General features: G+C 40.0%; 1 non-coding gene across 1 annotated transcript; it reads left to right on the top strand.

Annotated features, from left to right (window-relative positions):
* The first annotated feature begins 7,659 nt into the window (after positions 1–7,659).
* Positions 7,660–7,765, top strand: LOC122030679. The gene has a single exon (XR_006125542.1). It is a non-coding gene; the product is annotated as a small nucleolar RNA R71 (small nucleolar RNA).
* The last annotated feature ends 13,931 nt before the right edge of the window (positions 7,766–21,696 follow it).

Here is a 21,696-nt window from a genome sequence, read left to right as displayed (position 1 = left end):
TAGAATCAATGCACACATCAATACACAAAAACAAAAACATCCACACTACATTATTGTGGCCGGCCACACCATGTAACCTCCCTCATTAATGTGGCCGGCCACATTAAATGGCATGAGATGTGTAACCTCCATTAGGTGGCATACCTCAAGAGGTGGAGATGATGTGGCAATGTTAGTCATGCCATGTAGGATGAGTCAACCTTCATGATGTGGCAATACATCAAGTCAAATTTGATGTTTCAACTTCCATTTAGTCAAGTCAAAATTGACCAATTATCTTCCTTGTTGAGTTAAATCCAACCTTTGATTCAAGTCAATTTTAATTTAATGAATCTCAATTCATTAATATAAATTGACTTAATAAATCAAATTTAAATTAGACTCATTCAACAATTGAATCTAATTGAGTCTAACTCAATAAGTCTAATTTGAATCCAATCTTTGGTGCATCATATGAACCTAATCCAATTGGTTCATCATATGAACCCAATCTCCATCCACTTATTCTTTGTGTGTGAACCAATAGGTTCTTGTAACATTGGCAATGTTTCTAAACTCCTTTAGAAACATAAGCAATGAGCGGCATCTAGCAATACATCATTACTACCCAAGTTACAAGAAATGTTGAGATCCAACATCACCTTGTGACTACTAATTGTGACTTCTCACAATATATGACAAGTGTCCTTCTATCCTAGACATCTAGATTGATCAATGTGAGACATAGACCGTGCCATCCTCTAATTAATCTAAATCTTGAACTTCAAGTAGACTCACTAAATCAAATGAGCTCAATATCCTATATTGACTCGTTTGGGCATGGCCATGCACTTCGTGGTCTCACTCTATCAAGAATATCGATGTCTCTCCCGTCATATAGGAGGGATAGATCCCATCTACATCACTCACATCCCTCTATATAATTTGTTATATACCCAGTAATCGCCTTTATAGTTCACCCAGTTACGGGTGACGTTTGACGAAACCAAAGTACATAACTCCTTATGTAGGGAACCATGGTGACTTCAGGTCTAAGGACTAGTAGTCATACTAATAGCCTGTCACGCTCCGCAAGTGTACGGAAATGTCGCAAGTAATATAAAAGATTATCGTATCCACAGGGACTGGAATAAGCACTAGAAATGTCTCAATACGAATTAGCTAAACAACTATCCAATCGTTTCAAATGCAAAGTAAGGGTAAACAAATTTAATATTAAAGATAAACAAACAAGAGTTTAGTGTTTTGGGTTATGATAAAGGGAGATTCTAGGAGTTTCGGTTTCTTTGTAAGATTTCTTGAATGTAAATGGTTCACCAATTCTTTTCCCTCATTTGTCAAACACTTGTAGAAAGTTGCCAGTTCTCTCTTGCAATAGATAACCGGCTAAGGACTGAGAAATGTATCTAAATATGATCAATTAGATGTGAACCTACGTTGTCCTTACACAGAAGCGCACCTATCACTATGCCTTCCTCGGATATCAACATAGAAGCCCACAACTTATTAATCTATCAAGATACAAGAAACTAATCACAAAATCCATCCTACTCTCTTGAATATTCCTATTTCCTCTTCAAGATTATCTCTCAAACGTCCTTACACGGGCTTGCACCTGTCACGTGGATCCCTCGGATGATCGAGTGAGAGTTTATCTCTACAAAGTCCACAAGAAATCCAAACAATCAATCAAGAATGAGAATTAAGCACAAATCACCATTAATCATTCAAGATCTAATTGATACAAGCAAGACAATGTCATTGAAACAAGAAAATGGCAAATCCATGAGAAATTACATCAATCCATCATACAAATACTCCCTTAATCCTAGAATACAAGATCTACTCCATGAATCGAGGAAGAAAACCCGAAGAAATAAAGATTACAAGCATTTCTTAAATCCCCAATCTAAGAAACCAAGAAGAGGGGGAAAGAGAAAACTTATCTATGAAGAAAGCCTCGTCTTCGGATCCAATCCTCGCTCCCGAGTCGAAATCGTCAAGAACTCCCTTAGAATCGCCCAGAAATCCTCCCAATCATGAAGGAAGGTTTAAATAGAGGAGGAAATCGGGCGCCACACGGCCCCACGACACGGCCGTGTGAGATTCACACGGCCATGTCCAGTTCCTTCTCTGCCAAAGCTGCACAGCCGTGTGGTTCACACGGCCAAGACCCTTCTGCTCTCTGGAATGCTACACGGCCGTGTGGTGCACACGACCACCATCTGCTTGGTCTCTGGAAACTTCACACGGCCGTGTAATGCACACGGCCACCACCTGCTTGACCTCTGGAAACCTCACACGGCCTTGTAGATCCACATGGCCATGTAAGGCATCTGCTCTGATTTCTTCTAATCAAGACACGATCGTGTGAGATTCACACGGCCATGTCCTCTTCCCTTCCTGTTAAGACTACACGGCCATGTGTGGTACACGGCCTGATGCTCTCTCCCTTCAATTACTTCCAAGCTTGCCCGAGGACGCATAATCTTCACCAATTTCGACTCCTGTGTACAGAAAATGCACAAAAAGCAGATCTCCGAACCAAAAGAGTAAATATGCTAAAAGGAAAGCTGGAAGTATAAAAATGCATAGATCAAGCATGCTCAAAGTATGTAAATGTGCGTAAAAACATGCATAAAAGAGTATATAATCTACGCACATCACACCCCCAGACTTAAACCTTTGCTTGTCCTCAATACTGCAATCTAAATTCATATGTCCTACAACACATTCATAAAACCTAGTGCACTTTCCTAATTCTATCAAAAAGTTTCATTAACAAGCATGATCATGAAAACAAGTAAAGTATGGTTCAAGCATAAGAATCTTGTGCACAGTGTAAAAGTAACTCAACACCCTTCAAGTTTCAATCCATGTCCTAGTCAAGTCGTCATCAAATTTGAATTCCTAATGTTTCCAGTGAAAGACAAGTAACCAGTGATAGGCACTTACTCACCATTCACTTGGTTCATATTTCTCAACTAACCCAAGGTCTCAAAGGTGTGCTCAATCTCAAGAGAAGCTAAGCAGTCATTTCCCCAGTAACCTAACTCGGTCTCAAAGGGGTGACTTGCTAGATTCCACTCATGACAACTGTTTTTTATATCCCTCCTTTTTTTTTTTAATGAGTGTTTGCATTGTGCAAAACTTATTCACAAATGTACTTTTAGCACACATGTTGGGATATTTTGATTTTTCCAAATGAGCTTTAATGATTTGAGCCTCATCCAGTAACCAAAATGAAAGTTGAGAAATCACCATGGAAACCAAGTACTAAGCAAACAAGATGAATCATGACTATTTCAATGACATCAACTATTCAAGCATCAAGCACAAGTGTAGTGAAGATAAAATCCTTAAGGTTGAACCAAAACTAAAACTCATCACCATAAGATTCTTATCTTATTAATGCTTCCCAAGATAGAAAAAAGAACTACACAAAGTTTACTACTAGCATCATTCGAACATCATGAATCAAGACAATAATCGTGCTAACAATTCACTTAAATCCAAGAAAGCATATAAGTGAAGATTTGATGTTCTCAAAAAAATTTTTTTTTTTGCCATGATTATTTCAAAAACAAGCAAAATAAAGCAACAAGCAATGAAAATAAGAACCAACATGAAAAACTAGCAAAAACTAAAAACTGAAAACCAAACTAAACAGTACATGACACCCCCCCAGACTTAAACTTTTTATTGTCCCGATGAAATCAATATGGTGGAGGAGGTGGAGGTGGACGAGGAAAAGGAGGTCTACGACGTGGTTGGCCAATAGGAAAACTAGGAAAACCTGGAATCTCACCCAAGGATCTATGATACTCATATAAAGCATCTACTTGTTGGCTAGTAAGTGTCATGCTCTGCATAAAATCTCTCATCCTAGCCTGATCAGTATCATAATCCTGCACAAACTCAGCCACTTGACTTTGAAAATTCCTCGTAAACTGAAAATGATTTTGTACCTCCCTAAACTGATCATCAGATAAAGAGAAGCGACCCTCCAACATTTTTTGTTGGGCATCTTGCTTCTCATGAAGTGATTCTAGAGACGTACGAAAATCTGAAAAATCAAACCTAGACGATCCCGTGCCATATGCAAAAGAATGCCTAGCCGGCTCCATAAAACTAGAAGGCTGCGGGCGTCCAAATGACGAGGGCTCATGATGTCGCTCAGTGTCTCCAGGTATAGAAGGGTTATCCTCAAAATCTAACTCAGAAATTACCCAATTAGCTGTGTTACGAATATTAGTTCGTTCAGGAAAAGGAAGGGGTAAAGGAGAACCACTCCTCCTAGGAAACGCGAAACCATTCTCATCCCGAACGATTATTTTCATAGCAAGACATGCATCAATGTCAATCATGTCATTACCATGAATTATTTCCAACCCATCAACATCAAGATTTAAATTATAAGCTATTCGGGTAATCAAACCACCAAAAACAATTGATCCCAATGATGCCCTAGTAGATCTTAATAGGGTTTGAACAAAATGAAAACCAGAATCAAATTCAACCTTATAAAGCATAGCCCATAAAGCATAAAGCTCTATCTTTTTAACTACCCCATCACTCTCTCCCCTACCAAAAATAGTTTTACTCATGACTCTATGTAGATACCTAAAGATGGGGTTTTGCATATTGGAGGCCTTAGCTCTTGAAGGCTCATAAGGTTGATCTAACCCGGTTATTGCATTCCAAAAATGATTCCAATTAAACCTTGGATCAAACCTACGAGGGCTACCGGTGGTTAATCCAAAACAAGAATTGAAGTCACTAAATGTCCATAGAAATTCTTGATTCATTAGTCTAAATGAGATTTTTCCAAAATAATCATCTTCATTAGTAAAATGGACATCCACTGAACTTAAAAATTCCAAAACAAGACGAGGATATGTAGGCAAATGTGTGTACATAATATCACTCCAATCCAAAAACCCAATCATCAAATCTATATCTTCCCTAATTCTAAGCGTATCAAGAACAGTTGGGTCCATATATCTAGTACACACTATCTTTCTATTGACAAGAATTGCAAATCTAGTTACTTGATCATCATTTCTAAACACAATATTGAATTCATTGTCATTACCTTCGTTGCGTGAAGTCCTTTTGCCTTTTCCTTTCACTGGTTGTTTTCCTTTGTCCCTTGATGGCTCTTCCTCTTTGTCCCCACTGGATCCACCACCTCTTTTGCAAAGTTTCTTCAAAATGTTGGACATCTTGATGAGTTTAGATAGGGGAAGAATTATCTAGGGTTGGAAGAATGAAACACAAAGAACAAAACTTCAAAGAGCAAAGATCTTAGGTTAGGAGAATGAAAAGTGAGGAGGAGAATCCGGATCTAAGAGATCTTGAGAGATTAGAGAGGAGTTTTTAAGAGATTGGGAGAGAAAAAGATGTTTTGGAGAGTTGGGGGTGTGCAGGACACGGCCAAGATCTGGCCGTGTGAGGTGCAAGGAAGACTTTAATAGCTCCCCTACACGGGCCGTGCAGATCTACACGGCCTCCCCCTCTTCCTTCACTGGTTTCCTCGCAAGGCCGCGTAGATCAACACGGCCTCCCCCTCTTCCTTCACTGGATTCTTTACACGGCCGTGTTTGAGACACGGCCTAGACCCTTTTCTCCTCGGGAAATCCTACACGGCCGTGTCTGGATGACACGGCCCAAGCACTTCCCTTCTCTGCAACTTTCGCTCGGCCGTGTATAGCACACGGCCGGGCTCTGTTTTGCCCCTAACCTGAAAATGCATCAAACCAAAAGAAATTAAAATACAACTCAAAACTAACTAAAAGAACCCTTGGATTGCCTCCAAAGAAGCGCTTGTTTAAGGTCTTTAGCTCGACCAAACTTGATCATTCACTTCTTTTCCTCGCCCTTGGAGGACAGATATACTTTTCATTTTTGTTGGGAGATCTTCTCCCAACATCTTCCACCACATTGTCTCCTTCGTTTGGTGGCCTTCCATGAGGATGGAAATTCCATTCCTCAAGTTTATAAATGCTTGTCCTGCTACAAGCACTTAAAAGAGACGAGACATGGTTAGAGATATTAGACAAATCATATTCCAACCTTTCCTTACCAATTACCAAAGAAAGCTTATGATTTTTGACATCAATTATAGCTCCAGCTGTAGCAAGGAAAGGTCTTCCTAATATGATAGGAATCCTAGGGTCCTCTTCCATGTCCAACACGACAAAATCTGTGGGAATGACATTCCCATCCACCTTTACTGGCACATCTTCTATAATACCCAAAGGGTACCTGTAGGAATGATCGGTAAGTTGAAGTGCCATAGTAGTAAGTTTAATGTTTTTGAGACCTAATTTATTACAAATTGAATAGGGAATGAGGCTAACACTTGCCCCCAAATCACAAAAAGCTTTTTCAAAAAATTCTTTTCCTATGGTGCAAGGAATATAAAAGCTCCCTGGGTCCTTTAGTTTTGGGGAAGTGTTCTTCTCAAAAATAGCGCTACATTCCTCACTAAGCGCGATGGTCTCAACCTCTCCTCTTCTTCTCTTGTTTGACATGAGATCCTTCAGGAATTTGGCAAATCTAGGCATTTGAAGAATAACATCAATAAGAGGTACCTCTACACAAATTTCCTTAACCTTTTCTAAAAACTTGCCAAATTCTTCATCTTTCTTGAGCATTGTAAGTCTCTGAGGAAAAGGGACAGCTTTGCTCTGATGGTTCAGTGGAAGAGTCTCTTCAACCTCAATGGTACTCTCCTTATTAGCTTGAATCTGATTTGGTATAAGAGGAGAGAGCTCTTCTTCTTTTTGTATCCCTTTTGGAGCAGTCACTTGGGGGTCTCCTAAGGTCCGTCCGCTCCTAAGCTCAATTCTATTGCAATGCTCCATAGGATTCACATCAGGTTTTCTTGGAAGTTGACCTGGTGCTCTGGATGATGAGGAAGCTAGTTGGGCAATTTGACTATCCTGGATCTTTTGATGCTTTTCAGAATTATCCATTCTCTGAATGAGCCTTGCTAAATCTTGCTTCATTTCATTCTGACTTGAGATAATTTATTCAAGCATCTTTTCAATATTTGACTTTGGTAAGCCTTGAGAAGATGGATGTTGAAAATTTTGTTGCCCAGCTTGAAAATTTGGCCTTGCCCCCATAGATGGTCCTTGATCTTGATTATTTCTGTAAGAAAAATTGGGATGACTCTTCCATCCAGGGTTATAAGTATTTGAGTATGGGTTGTTCTGCCTTTGATTGTAACTCATGATTGCATCACATTGTTCCAGTTGATTGATTTGTGCAGTGATAGCTCCCAATGGACATGAGTCATTTGAGTGCTCTGAACTCCCACAAACTTCACAAGATGTACCAATAGCATTGACCATATTAGCACTAGTCCCCATATTCTCAAATTTCTTTGTAAGAGCGTCCAATTTTGCAGACAAAAGAGTGACTGCATCTACATCAAACTTCCCTGATGCTTTAATTGTTGGGTTTACAGAAGAATAGCCACCACTTCTCTCATTTGCCCATTGATGATGATTTTGTGCTACACTGTCAATAATTTCTTCAGCTTCATCTAAACTTTTGTTCATAAGTGCCCCTCCAGCAGCTGAATCAAGGGACACTTTGGTATGATAGTTGATACCATTATAAAAAGTGTGCAACACTAACCATCTTTCCAACCCATGATGTGGGCATTATCTGAGCATACTATTATATCTATCCCATGCTTCAAAAAGAGATTCTGAGTTAGTCTGCTTGAAGCTTGCAATTAAATTCCTCATATGAGCTGTTTTGCTTGGTGGATAGAATTTATCAAGAAATTGTTGCTCACACTGCTCCCAAGTGGTGATGCTATTAGGGGCTAAAGAATTTAGCCATTGCTTTGCCCTATCTCTTAAAGAAAACCCAAATAATAATAATCTAACTGCGTCTGAAGGAACTCCATTCATTTTCATGGTACCACATATTTCATAAAAGACCTCTAAGTGTTGATTGGGGTCTTCATGAGGTCCTCCACCAAATTGGTTCTGCTGCACCATAGATATAATTGCGGGTTTGATTTCAAAGTTATTAGCTTCCACTGAAGGTCTTGAAATACTAGATCGAAAACCTCTTGCATAAGGTGCTGCATAATCCTTGAGTGGTCTATTCGTCATGTTCAAATGTTCCTGTTCTTCAATTTGCCTTTGCATAATTCTTCTTTTGTGGAAAGTTCTGTCAATCTCAGGGTCAAAAGGAAAGAATTCCCCTGCAAAGTTAGATCTTCGCATACACAAGAACAAGATGGCAAATGACAATTCAACATAAAAAGAAAAATAAAAGAATAAAAAATGCAGAATTGAATTTGTAGAAAGAATTAACAAGAAGTAAAAGTTATACAAGAAAGTAAAAACAGAAATCTAATGATTAGTTACAACTATGCAATATGAAAGGAAAATAAATGTTATGTTTAGTTTAACTCAATTGATAATTCCTAATGTTATAGCGCAGTCCCCGGCAACGGCGCCAAAAACTTGTCACGCTCCGCAAGTGTACGGAAATGTCGCAAGTAATATAAAAGATTATCGTATCCACAGGGACTGGAATAAGCACTAGAAATGTCTCAATGCGAATTAGCTAAATAACTATCCAATCGTTTCAAATGCAAAGTAAGGGTAAACAAATCTAATATTAAAGATCAACAAACAAGAGTTTAGTGTTTTAGGTTATGATAAAGGGAGATTCTAGGAGTTTCGGTTTCTTTGTAAGATTTCTTGAATGTAAATGGTTCACCAATTCTTTTCCCTCATTTGTCAAACACTTATAGAAAGTTGCCGATTCTCTCTTGCAATAGATAACCGGCTAAAGACTGAGAAATGTATCTAAATATGATCAATTAAATGTGAACCTACGTTGTCCTTACACAGAAGCGCACCTATCACTATGCCTTCCTCGGATATCAACATAGAAGCCCACAACTTATTAATCTATCAAGATACAAGAAACTAATCACAAAATCCATCCTACTCTCTTGAATATTCCTATTTCCTCTTCAAGATTATCTCTCAAACGTCCTTACACGGGCTTGCACCTGTCACGTGGATCCCTCGGATGATCAAGTGAGAGTTTATCTCTACAAAGTCCACAAGAAATCCAAACAATCAATCAAGAATGAGAATTAAGCACAAATCACCATTAATCATTCAAGATCTAATTGATACAAGCAAGACAATGTCATTGAAACAAGAAAATGGCAAATCCATGAGAAATTACATCAATCCATCATACAAATACTCCCTTAATCCTAGAATACAAGATCTACTCCATGAATCGAGGAAGAAAACCCAAAGAAATAAAGATTACAAGCATTTCTTAAATCCCCAATCCAAGAAACCAAGAAGAGGGGGAAAGAGAAAACTTATCTATGAAGAAAGCCTCGTCTTCGGATCCAATACTCGCTTCCGAGTCGAAATCGTCAAGAACTCCCTTAGAATCGCCCAGAAATCCTCCCAAGAATGGGAGGAAACCACCAAATCTTGCCTTCTCCCAAAAGGGGGAGAGATCCCCTTTCAATTCATGAAGGAAGGTTTAAATAGAGGAGGAAATCGGGCGCCACACGGCCCCACGACACGGCCGTGTGAGATTCACACGGCCATGTCCAGTTCCTTCTCTACCAAAGCTGCACAGCCGTGTGGTTCACACGGCCAAGACCCTTCTGCTCTCTGGAAATGCTACACGGCCGTGTGGTGCACACGTCCACCACTTGCTTGGTCTCTGGAAACTTCACACGGTCGTGTGATGCACACGGCCACCACCTGCTTGGCCTCTGGAAACCTCACACGGCCGTGTAGATCCACACGACCATGTAAGGCATCTGCTCTGATTTCATCAAATCAAGACACGGCCGTGTGAGATTCACACGGCCATGTCCTCTTCCCTTCCTGTTAAGACTACACGACCATGTGTGGTACACGGCCTGATACTCTCTCCCTTCAATTACTTCCAAGCTTGCCCGAGGACGCATAATCTTCACCAATTTCGACTCCTGTGTACAGAAAATGCACAAAAAGTAGATCTCCGAACCAAAAGAGTAAATATGCTAAAAAGAAAGCTGGAAGTATAAAAATGCATAGATCAAGCATGCTCAAAGTATGTAAATGTGCATAAAAGCATGCATAAAAGAGTATATAATCTACGCACATCATAGCCACATGAGAAAGTATATGACACTCATATAACGATCCATGATACTTTCTCATGGCGGGTCATTCAGTATACATTCTCTAATGCATACCCATGTGTCAACTTGATATCTCTATATCCATGACTTGTGAGATCAAGTCATCGAGTTGACCTACATGCTAGTCTTATTGCATTAACATTGTCCCTGAATGTTAATACTCGACTAGGAATGATTTAGAGTAGTGTTCCCTATATCATCTCACTATCGATTCAACCAATCGATTGAAATAGGTAAGAACCTTCTACTCAATGACGTTATTATACTTAGTTTATTTGGCACCAATACAAGTAAATATAATAACCAAACAAATGCCTTTATTAATATAAGAATATGATACAATAAGTGCATAATACAATCATCAAATGATTGGCTCTAGGGCTCTAGCTAACAATCTCCCACTAGCACTAGTGCCAATCAGTGAAGGCTCTAAGCCCCAATGACCTAGTGTGACCATCATGCTCCCTCTGTGCTAAAGCCTTGGTCAAGTGATCTGCGACGTTAGCTTCAGTAGGTACTCTGCAAATCTTCACATCTCCTCTTTCGATGATCTCTCGAATGAGATGGAAGCGCCGTAGTATATGTTTGGTCCGCTGGTGTGAGCGAGGTTCCTTCGCCTGTGCTATAGCTCCATTGTTGTCACAATAGAGCTCAATAGGGTCAGCAATGCTAGGAACCACCCCAAGTTCAGTGATGAACTTGCGAATCCAAACTGCCTCCGTTGCTGCCTCTGATGCAGCAATATACTTAGCCTCTGTTGTAGAATCAGCTACTGTGTCCTGCTTCGAACTTTTCCAGCTCACAGCACCACCATTAATGCAAAATACGAACCCTGACTGCGATATATAGTCATCCTGGTCGGTCTGGAAGCTAGCATCACTGTAACCCTTTACAGCTAGCTCATCATCGCCTCCATATATCAAGAAATATTCTTTAGTCCTTCTTAAGTACTTAAGAATATTCTTGACCGCTATCCAGTGACTTTCACCGATCTGCTCGTCATGCTCAAAGCATACGAGACATCAGGTCGAGTACATAGCATGGCGTACATGATTGATCCTATGGCTGAGGCATAAGAGATCTGATCCATGCGGTCTCTCTCCTCTCTAGAAGAGGGACCTTGAGTCTTCGAAAGACTCACACCATGTGACATTGGCAGAAATCCCTTCTTGGAGTTCTGCATGGCAAACCGAAGGAGTACCTTGCCAATGTATGTACTCTGACTTAGGCCAAGCAATCTCTTAGATCTATCTCTATAGATCTGTATCCCTAGAATGCGGGATGCCTCACCTAAGTCCTTCATTGAGAAGCAACTCCCTAGCCAGGTCTTGACAGACTGAAGCATAGGGATGTCCTTCCCAATGAGCAGTATGTCATCCACATACAATATGAGGAAGACAACTGTGTTCTCTACAACCTTCTTGTAGACACAAGGTTCATCTTCGTTCTTGATGAAACCAAACTGTTTAATTGCATCATCAAATTGAAGATTCCAGCTTCGAGAAGCTTGCTTTAGTCCATAAATGGACCTATGCAGCTTGCATACTCTACTAGTATGCTGTGGATCTACAAAACCCTCAGGTTGTGTCATGTACACATCCTCGAGCAGGTTTCCATTCAGAAACGCGGTTTTGACATCCATCTGCCATATCTCATAGTCATGGTAGGCTGCAATAGCAAGCATGATCCGAATGGACTTAAACATCGCTACTGGAGAAAAGGTTTCATCATAGTCAATACCATGAATCTGCTTGAAACCTTTAGCTACCAAGCGACCCTTATAGATAAGTCCATCCATGTCAGTCTTTCTCTTAAAGACCCACTTACACCCAATGGGTTTTACCCCTTCAGGTGGATCAACCAAAGTCCATACTTGGTTAGTGTACATGGATTCCATCTCGGATCTCATGGCTTCTAGCCATTTCTCGGAATCTGGTCTCATCACAGCTTCCTGATAGGTGGTAGGCTCATCCTCTATGAGCACAATGTCATCATAGTCAGACAAGAGAAATGAGTATCTCTGACGACGTACCCTATCGGACTGCGAAGAGGTATGTCTACTTGAGCCGGTTGTTGTTCCTCAACTCCTTGTGGAACATCATCCACAATACTTTGTGGTTCCGTTCAATTTCCATCAAGGCATCGATGCTTATTGTTCGCATCTTGAACTTCTTCAAGATCGAGCGTGCTCCATAGTTTTCTAGAAACAAAGTCCCTTTCTAGAAAGACCCCGTCTTTGCCACAACTACGAATGTAGAAGTAATATCCTTAGTTTCCTTGGGATATCAATAAAGTAGCACTTGTCGATTTGGGTCCTAACTGCGAGACTTCACGTCGAACATAAGCCTCACAACCCCAAATCCTCATGAAAGACACTGGGCATCTCCCGGTCCATATCCTATATGGTGTCTTTATCACGGCCTTGGATGGAACTCGGTTGAGTATAAAAGCTGCCGTGTCTAGAGCATAGCCCCAAAGGTATGTCGGAAGATCTGTGTGACTCATCATAGATCGCACCATATCTAATAGGGTACGATTCCTCCTTTCGGATACACCATTCCACTGTGATGTTCCAGGAGGAGTGAGTTTGGATAGGATCCCACACTCTGCTAGATAGTCACGAAACTCATGGCTAAGGTATTCTCCACCTCGATCGGATCGAAGTATCTTAATACTCTTGCCAAGCTGGTTCTGTACTTCATTCTTGAATTCTTTGAACTTTTTAAAGGATTCTGACTTATGTGTCATCAAGTACACATAACCATATCTACTGAAGTCATCAGTAAATATGATGAAGTACCTATAACCGCCTCTAGCAGTGACATTGAAAGGGCCACATACATCACTATGTATGAGTCCTAACAAATCAGTCGCTCTTTCGCTGTGCCCACTAAAGGGAGTTTTGGTCATCTTGCCTCGTAGGCATGACTCGCATATCTCATATGATTCTAAATCAAATGAGTCCAGCAAACCATCCTTATGGAGCTGGGATAAGCGCTTGTCATTTATATGACCTAAGCGACAGTGCCAGAGATATGTTTGGTTCAAGTCATTTGACTTGAACCTCTTGGTATTTATGTTATAGATAGGGCTCTCGAGATCTAGAATATAGAGTCCGTTTATCAGAGGTGCACTACATTAGAACATATCGTTTAAATAGATGGAACAACATTTGTTCTTTATTATAAACGAAAATCCTTTCTTGTCCAAAAAAGAAACTGAAATTATGTTCTTAGTCAAGGCAGGCACATAACAACAATCATCTAATTCTAGTACAAGCCCAGAGGGAAGAGATAGATGGTAAGTTCCTACAGCAATAGTAGCAACCTGTGCTCCATTGCCTACTCGTAGGTCTATCTCACCCTTCGTCAATGCCCTGCTATTCCTCAGCGCTTGTACATTAGTACAAATGTGCGAAGCACATCCGGTATCTAATACCCACGATGAAGAAATAGAGAGGTTGACTTCTATAACATGTATACCTGAAGTAGAAATCTTATTTCTCTTCTTCTTAAGATCTTCCAGGTATTCTTTGCAGTTCCTCTTCCAGTGCCCTGCCTGTCCTTGATATAGGTGACAAAGATGTTCAACCATATCGTAAGCGCCCATCAACTCATGTTGCTTCTGAAGCTCAGAGTTCATGGTCGCGAGCATAAGACAGGACACATCTAATGCGTCATCTTGATGCTTCTTGTAAGCATCTCGGTCTGCTCGCGTGGCAGTGGCAGGAGGAGCCTCCGGAATGGGCTGCTCCAGAACGTACAGTTTATGTTCCTGAGTGAGAACTATTCTCAGATTCCTGTACCAGTCCAGGAAATTTGCTCAGTTGAGCTTGTCCTTCTTAAGGACAGAACGCAGAGAGAAGATGTTCGTGTTTGACGTCATGACAATTCTACAACAGAAATAAATGCAGAAATAAGTATTATATTCTTAATCATTTAATTAGGCCTTTAACTAAATGATGCTCCCACTGAATTCTATAATTCATGTGGGACAAGATCCACATCATACTAACCCTTGAGTTAGCTTTGGCTAATACGCCCAAGACTTAGTATGATCGGTAGGTAACGATTACCATTTACATCTCTATGCAACTCTTGTTTATAGGATAAAATCCGCATTTATATTAAAACTCGAGTTAGCTTTGGCTAATACGCCCGAGAATTAATATAAATGTGATTTTTCCCTACCTTTCCAACCATTGGAAGAATGCCTATAGTTGTACTCGATCCAACCGAGTAAACTAGGAATACTCAATCTAATTGAGTTTGTATACACCCATGCGTTGATAGGCGGGACCAAGATTGTCCCTCCGTACCATACCAAGATAGTATGTGTTGCTCTGCTTGGCAGATTCAACAACAGCATGCGATCGAGGTAGTGGTAGGTATCACGGCATGGTAGGCATTACGAGTTGACGCGTTTTAGATCTAATCTAAAAGATGATGCGTATCATATACTCAATAGATCTAATCTAATCGAAGGGTGCATCATGTGCACGACTTAGATCTAATCTAATCGTAAGGCACTAATTAATTACTTAATTAACTAGCATGCATCACATACACACAAAAACAATTAATTAAATAATTAATCAAATAATTTTGTGATTATGTCATGGCCCCTACTACGATCTTCTCAAGCCAATGAGAAGATCGGATGGTCAACCTAAGGTCAACAGCTTCTCAAGCTCCTTCCTTTGATCACCTTGTGTTGCTCGCGCCCTCCTCGTAACTCCTCCTCGTAACTCCGTCTCGAGTGGACCTTCCACCGCTTCAAAATTTACATTACATTTTGAAACTCGAGTTACATTCGAGTCTAAATCTAATTTACAACAACAATAAAAGAGAAAGACATGACGCGCAGGTCACGAAAAATAAAAACATACAACACGCACATCACATCACGGCACGTAGGCCGTATTATGAATTACAACACGAATTATCCAATCGAATTGGGTCTTTGGGCCATGACTATCACAAAATAATATATAATTCAAAATTATATATTTCTATAATTTTCTGTAATTTTTTCTATAATTTTTTACAATTTTTACGAGTACAATTTTCCAGCGGTTCCGTTTAGCGGTTTTCGGGTGCAATCGCGGAACGAATCCCCTTGCGGGGCCAGGGGCAGCGCCCCTACCCGCGATCTAACCATCGCGAGGGTTCTATTGCGATCTAACAGCGCCTTAGCCCGCTGTCCCAAAAAGTTTTGGGGCGAAACTTGGCCGTTTTGGAAAAATCTTCCTGGTAGCGGAAGCCCACAAGCGCCGAAACACTTGTGCTTCGCTTCTATGAGAAAATTACCCATAAAAACTATAAAAAACCTAAATTTACAGAATATTAAAGATCTGAAAAGTTTTCATAAAAACACAAAAGAAACTCGTATTCGCTTCGCACGTGGCTCTGATACCACTGTTGGGTTTTTCGGGCCGCGAAAATCGTGTTTTCGCGTCGCGGAAACCCCGAAAGCCCCAAAGCCAACGGATCCGTGCAATGAAAAATTTCTAAAACTACAAATACGAGTTTCACACTCCAGATCTACAGTAGATAAGAGTTATACCTTAAAGCGCGCCCTCGCAAATTCCGCTCGTCCAACGGTACGCCGGATCTCGAAGTTGTCAACGTAGACAACTCTCTAGTGATATCCACATGAACAAGAAGTGTTCTCTAACACTCAAGGATGGAGAAGAGAGCACCCCAAGTGTGCTAGCACTTTCTAGGGCTCTCGGGTAGGATTTGAAAGGAAGAAAAAGAGAGGATGCAAAAGAAATCTCATACACTCAAGAAGTAGTATCCTCCTTTGTGACCTTCACCCTTCCTTATTCTTTTGGACTCACTCAACCACCGTCTCCTTTGATGAAATCTCACGGCAACCACAGCAAGGAGGAAGAAAGGCTAAGGAAGAAGATGATAGAATCAATACACACATCAATACACAAAAACAGAAACTTCCACACTACATTAGTGTGGCCGGCCACACCATGTAACCTCCCTCATTAATGTGGCCGACCACATTAAATGGCATGAGATGTGTAACCTCCATTAGGTGGCATCACTCATGAGGTGGAGATGATGTGGTAATGTTAGTCATGCAATATAGGATGAGTCAACATTCATGATATGGCAATACATCAAGTCAAACTTGATGTTTCAACTTCCATTTAGTCAAGTCAAAATTGACCAATTATCTTCCTTGTTGAGTTAAATCCAACCTTTGATTCAAGTCAATTTTAATTTAATGAATCTCAATTCATTAATATAAATTGACTTAATGAATAAAATTGAAATTAGACTCATTCAACAATTGAATCTAATTGAGTCTAACTCAATAAGTCTAATTTGAATCCAATCTTTGGTGCATCATATGAACCTAATCCAATTGGTTCATCATATGAACCCAATCTCCATCCACTTGTTCTTTGTGTGTGACCCAATAGGTTCTTGTAACATTGGCAATGTTTCTAAACTCCTTTAGAAACATAAGCAATGAGCGACATCTAGCAATACATCATTGCTACCCAAGTTACAAGAAATGTTGAGATCCAACATCACCTTGTGACTACTAATTGTGACTTCTCACAATATATGACAAGTGTTCTTCTATCCTATACATCTAGATTGATCAATGTGAGGCATAGACCATGTCATCCTCTGACCAATCTAAATCTTGATCTCCAAGTAGACTCACTAAATCAAATGAGCTCAATATCTCATATTGACTCATTTGGGCATGACCATGCACTTCGTGGTCTCACTCTATCAAGAATATCGACGTCGCTCCCGTCATATAGGAGGGATAGATCCCATCTACATCACTCACATCCCTCTGCATAATTCGTTACATACCCAGTAATCGCCTTTATAGTCCACCCAGTTACGGGTGACGTTTGACGAAACCAAGGTACATAACTCCTTATGTAGGGATCCATGGTGACTTCAGGTCCAAGGACTAGTAGTCATACTAATAGCCACATGAGAAAGTATATGACACTCATATAACGATCTATGATACTTTCTCATGGCGGGTCATTCAGTATACATTCTCCAATGCATACCCATGTGTCAACTTGATATCTCTATATCCATGACTTGTGAGATCAAGTCATCGAGTTGACCTACATGCTAGTCTTATTGCATTAACATTGTCCCTGAATGTTAATACTCGACTAGGAATGATTTAGAGTAGTGTTCCCTATATCATCTCACTATCGATTCAACCAATCGATTGATATAGGTAAAAACCTTCTACTCAAGGACGTTATTATACTTAGTTTATTTGGCACCAATACAAGTAAATATAATAACCAAACAAATGCCTTTATTAATATAAGAATATGATACAATAAGTCCATAATACAATCATCAAATGATTGGCTCTAGGGCTCTAGCTAATAGACCACACACCGTGACACTCTCTCAAGAGGAGCTCGACACACTTATTGAGGCAAGAGCGGCAAAAATCGTGGAGCAGCAACAACAGAAGGCGCTAGCCGAGCGGTTAGCACAACAGGCAACTTCGACATCAGGTGGCCGAGCGGCGGAGGAGAACCAGCCAGAGCAATACTCCACATGGGCGCAGAATAAAGGTCAGACTGGCACTCCGGGGAATGCACCGCTCTCCCCTATTCCTTTTCATCGGGCATTATTCTATACTCCGTCCGAGCTAGCACAGGCCAATCAAGGGTCATCAGATGAAGCGCCCGTACGAGATGCTATGAAGGGGAAGGCGCCTCGTGCTTAGTCATCCCCCGAGCGGATCAATCGATAGTTTTTCGAGGCCATTCTTCTGGATCCATTGCCAAGGCACTACACACCCCCGACAATCGGAGAATATAACGGGACCACCGACCCGGATGACCATCTGGGTAAGTTTGACAACACGACCACTTTACATTAATATACAGATGGTGTAAAGTGTAGGGTATTTCTCACCACCCTTTCGGGTGTTGGTTGCTACTCGGAAAACCCAATGACTCCACTGTACAAAAATTTTATACGTGATCTGAACCTTTCCTAGCTACCATGTGTTCTTTTAAGTTAAACTTATATCTCCTACGGAACTTAACACGTTTGATTCCAAGTTTAACTTATATGTTCTTTTAGGTTTAGATTTGGATCTCCTGCAGAACTTAACACGTTTGATCCAAATCACCTAGGTTATAAATTCAATTAAATATTAGTTTCCAAAATTGGCTTCCAGTACTGCATGGCGAGGCACTTGACCTTCTTGGATATGAGAGCAACCACCACCGACTAGACAAAGCCTTTTAAGGAAAGTTAATATTTAATTTCCTTATATAACTCTAGGTTAACCAAAAGGAACAATCAAATCACAAGGAAAAAAGAAAAAGAACACAACATCGAAATTAAATTCGAAAAACAAGAATCGAATGCCTCTTGTATTTGGTATTTATACAAAGAAAAATTAACTAGTATGATGCGGAAATTAAATACTAGTTATACCTCTTCCTTGTATGCTAAAAACCTCGAGATCTTCTGCCGTATCCCTCGCCTCCTCTTAGACGTCGTGTGGGCGACGATCCTCCAAGAGGAACACCACCCGGAAAGCTTCTCCTCCTTCTCTAGAATTCGGCCACCACCACCACAAAGGAGCAAAAGAGAGCAAAGGGAAGAGAGGGAGAGGGGCCGACCACTTGATGATCTCCGACAACACAATCTCAATTGTTATGTTTTTCAAGGCCTCCCCTTTCCCCCTTTTTATATTAGTTTCCCAACGGAAAATTATGGAAAGAGTTTTATAAAAAATTAGACTCATTCCTATTTCCTTTTAATTTTTTCTTTTTCTTTCCGTTTAATTCATCAATCCTAGATTGATTTATTAATTAAATAACTATTTGTTGATGTTTAATTATTTGACCGGCCCCTTGCATGGGCACCAAACAAGGTGGCCGACCACTTATTAAAAGGGAAAGAAAGAAATTTTTTTTATAAAATTTAAAAGAAGAAAACTTCTAATAAAATTTTACAAATTCTTTTTTTTTTCTAATGTGGATATTAAAGGGAAGTTTTAAAATTTAAAACCAAGTTTTAAAATTTAAAACATCTCTAATAATATTTATTTTTAAAAGAAAGTTTTATAAATTTTACAACTCTCTTTTAAAACCTTGTGGCCTAATTTAAATTAGGAAAATTTTATAAATTTTTAAAATCTCTCTTTTTACAAATTGTAAATATTTGAGGAAATTTAAAAATTCAAAAACAACCTTCCTAATTTAAATATTGTGGCCGGCCCCCTTGCTCAAGGCAAGGGTCGACCACTTCTAGAGAATATGTGGCCGGCCATTGCTTGGTCACCAAGCAATGAACCGGCCCCTTCTTGGACACCAAGATAGACTTTTCTTTGGATGGACTTGAGGCTTTATTGAGGCTACAACAGGGATCTAGAGGAGAAATTGATTTTGACCTTGCGATGAGCTTGAGTATCTCGTGCTCGCCCCGAACACACAACTCAAGTTCATCGATAATAACTCATTCCACTAGAGAGTTATTACCGCACTACCGCACTAATCCCAAATTATATTATGAGCTTCTTCTTATCATGAGTGTGTTAGTTTCCCTGTGTTTAAGATTACAAATGTCCACTAATTAAATGAGTTACTGACAACTCATTTAATTAATATCTAGCTCCAAGAGTAGTACCACTCAACTTCATCGTCATGTTGGACTAAGTCCACCTGCAGGGTTTAACATGACAATTCTTATGTGCTCCTCTTGGGGACATTCTCAACCTAGATCACTAGGACACAGTTTCCTTCTATAATCAACAATACACACTGTAAGTGATATCATTTCCCAACTTATCGGGCTTATTGATTTATCGAACTAAATCTCACCCAATGACGACCCGCCTTATCCTGGCTAGGCTCCAATAGCACTGTAACGACCCGCCTTATACTGGCTAGGCTGTAAGGCTGGACTGTCACATTATACTGTGCTAAACTACTCCATGACCATCTAAAGTCTAGGTGCGGAAGCTGTACTAATTAAAACTTGGCTAAACTATTATCATTTCTTTATTCTATATGTGCTAAGGGGTGTAATCAAACTATTCATGTCATATATTACATTCCCCATGGTCAAGGAACTGGAATAAGGGGTTTCCCGCTGCTATCAGGCTTCCCAATCGATCGGTGGATCAATTGGAATGGTCTAATCGATCTAGTGATCGACCCAGCATGCTACTGTATGCGGAACTTAGGTTGGATCGATCCAGTGATCGATTCAGCACGCTACTGTGCTCGGGCAATATTCTGGATCGATCGGTTGATCGATCCAGACTGGCCAATCGATCCAGTGATCGATCCCAGGGCTTTCTATCCACGACAAAAGGCATTCGGATCGATCGGCTAATCAATCTGGGAGCTTACTGTTCACGGTACGAACTTCTCAATCGATCGGCTGATAGATTGAGAAGCCTCCAATCGATCGGCCGATCGATTGGGGTTTCTGATTTCGTACCACAAGTCTGATTTCAGCACTGTTTCGTGCTAAATTCACACACACAAGTTCTAACATGACCATAAACATCCCAATGACACTAACTGACATTCTAAGCAGGAACACTAACAATCTAACCAGGTCTTTCATGATTCATAGCATTAAAATAACTTAAATAAGGAAAGTAACAACTTAATAAAATGCTAAAATTTCAGATTCATTTCTAGTTTCTCCAAGGTCTTTATTCCAAGTTCCATCCATACACATCTTCATCATTGCATTGACCTCCAGCCTCCGCTAGTCCATTTTTCCTTTACCTTTATCTGCAGTATAAGGAAAATAGTATCTGTAAGCTTGAGAGGTTAGTAAGAAACTATCTACCTCACTAAAACATGCATACGATGCAATTCATGTTTTTAAAACATGCTATTTGAAATACATACTGAAAATGCTAAGCATGGTATGACATACAACACATAGTACTAAGAAACTGATCATGGTAATAAGAGTTAATCATAAACTATCATGTTATATCAACAGAAAACTAAACTGATACAAAAACTAAACTGAGCTAATTCTAAACTAATGCTAAAGCTGTACTGAATCCACATAACTATTGTGAAGTTTTGAAAATTATATTCATAAATAGATTAAAATAATAATCATACTGCTGATGGGCCCGGCAACTGTACGTGCTATGCGCGCATCCCTAACTAGACCCGGGTTTGCAAGTCTCGAATTTAGTAGGGTTACTAGGTTATCTGAACCTAGGGACGACTGTGGGAGCCTAGCCCAAAGGATATCTAATCCAGTACAGTGCCACTGCTAAAAGTAAAATACTGAACATAGCTAATATTTCTTGTCTTGCTTTTACTAGGTTATCTAAACCTAGAACTAGGTTGTCTGAGCCTAGAGGCGACTGTGGGAGCCCACCCATTGGACGTCTTGTCCCATAATAGCTATAGCAAGACTAATAAGCTGTAAAATGCTTCTATTGCATTTATCTAAACCAGTAAAATGCTTAAGTTGCAT

This window comes from Zingiber officinale, chromosome 10B (genome assembly GCF_018446385.1).
Source record: "Zingiber officinale cultivar Zhangliang chromosome 10B, Zo_v1.1, whole genome shotgun sequence".
NCBI lineage: Eukaryota > Viridiplantae > Streptophyta > Magnoliopsida > Zingiberales > Zingiberaceae > Zingiber > Zingiber officinale.
Note: the sequence above shows the minus strand (reverse complement) of the source record. Positions and strands in the feature narration are given on the sequence as shown.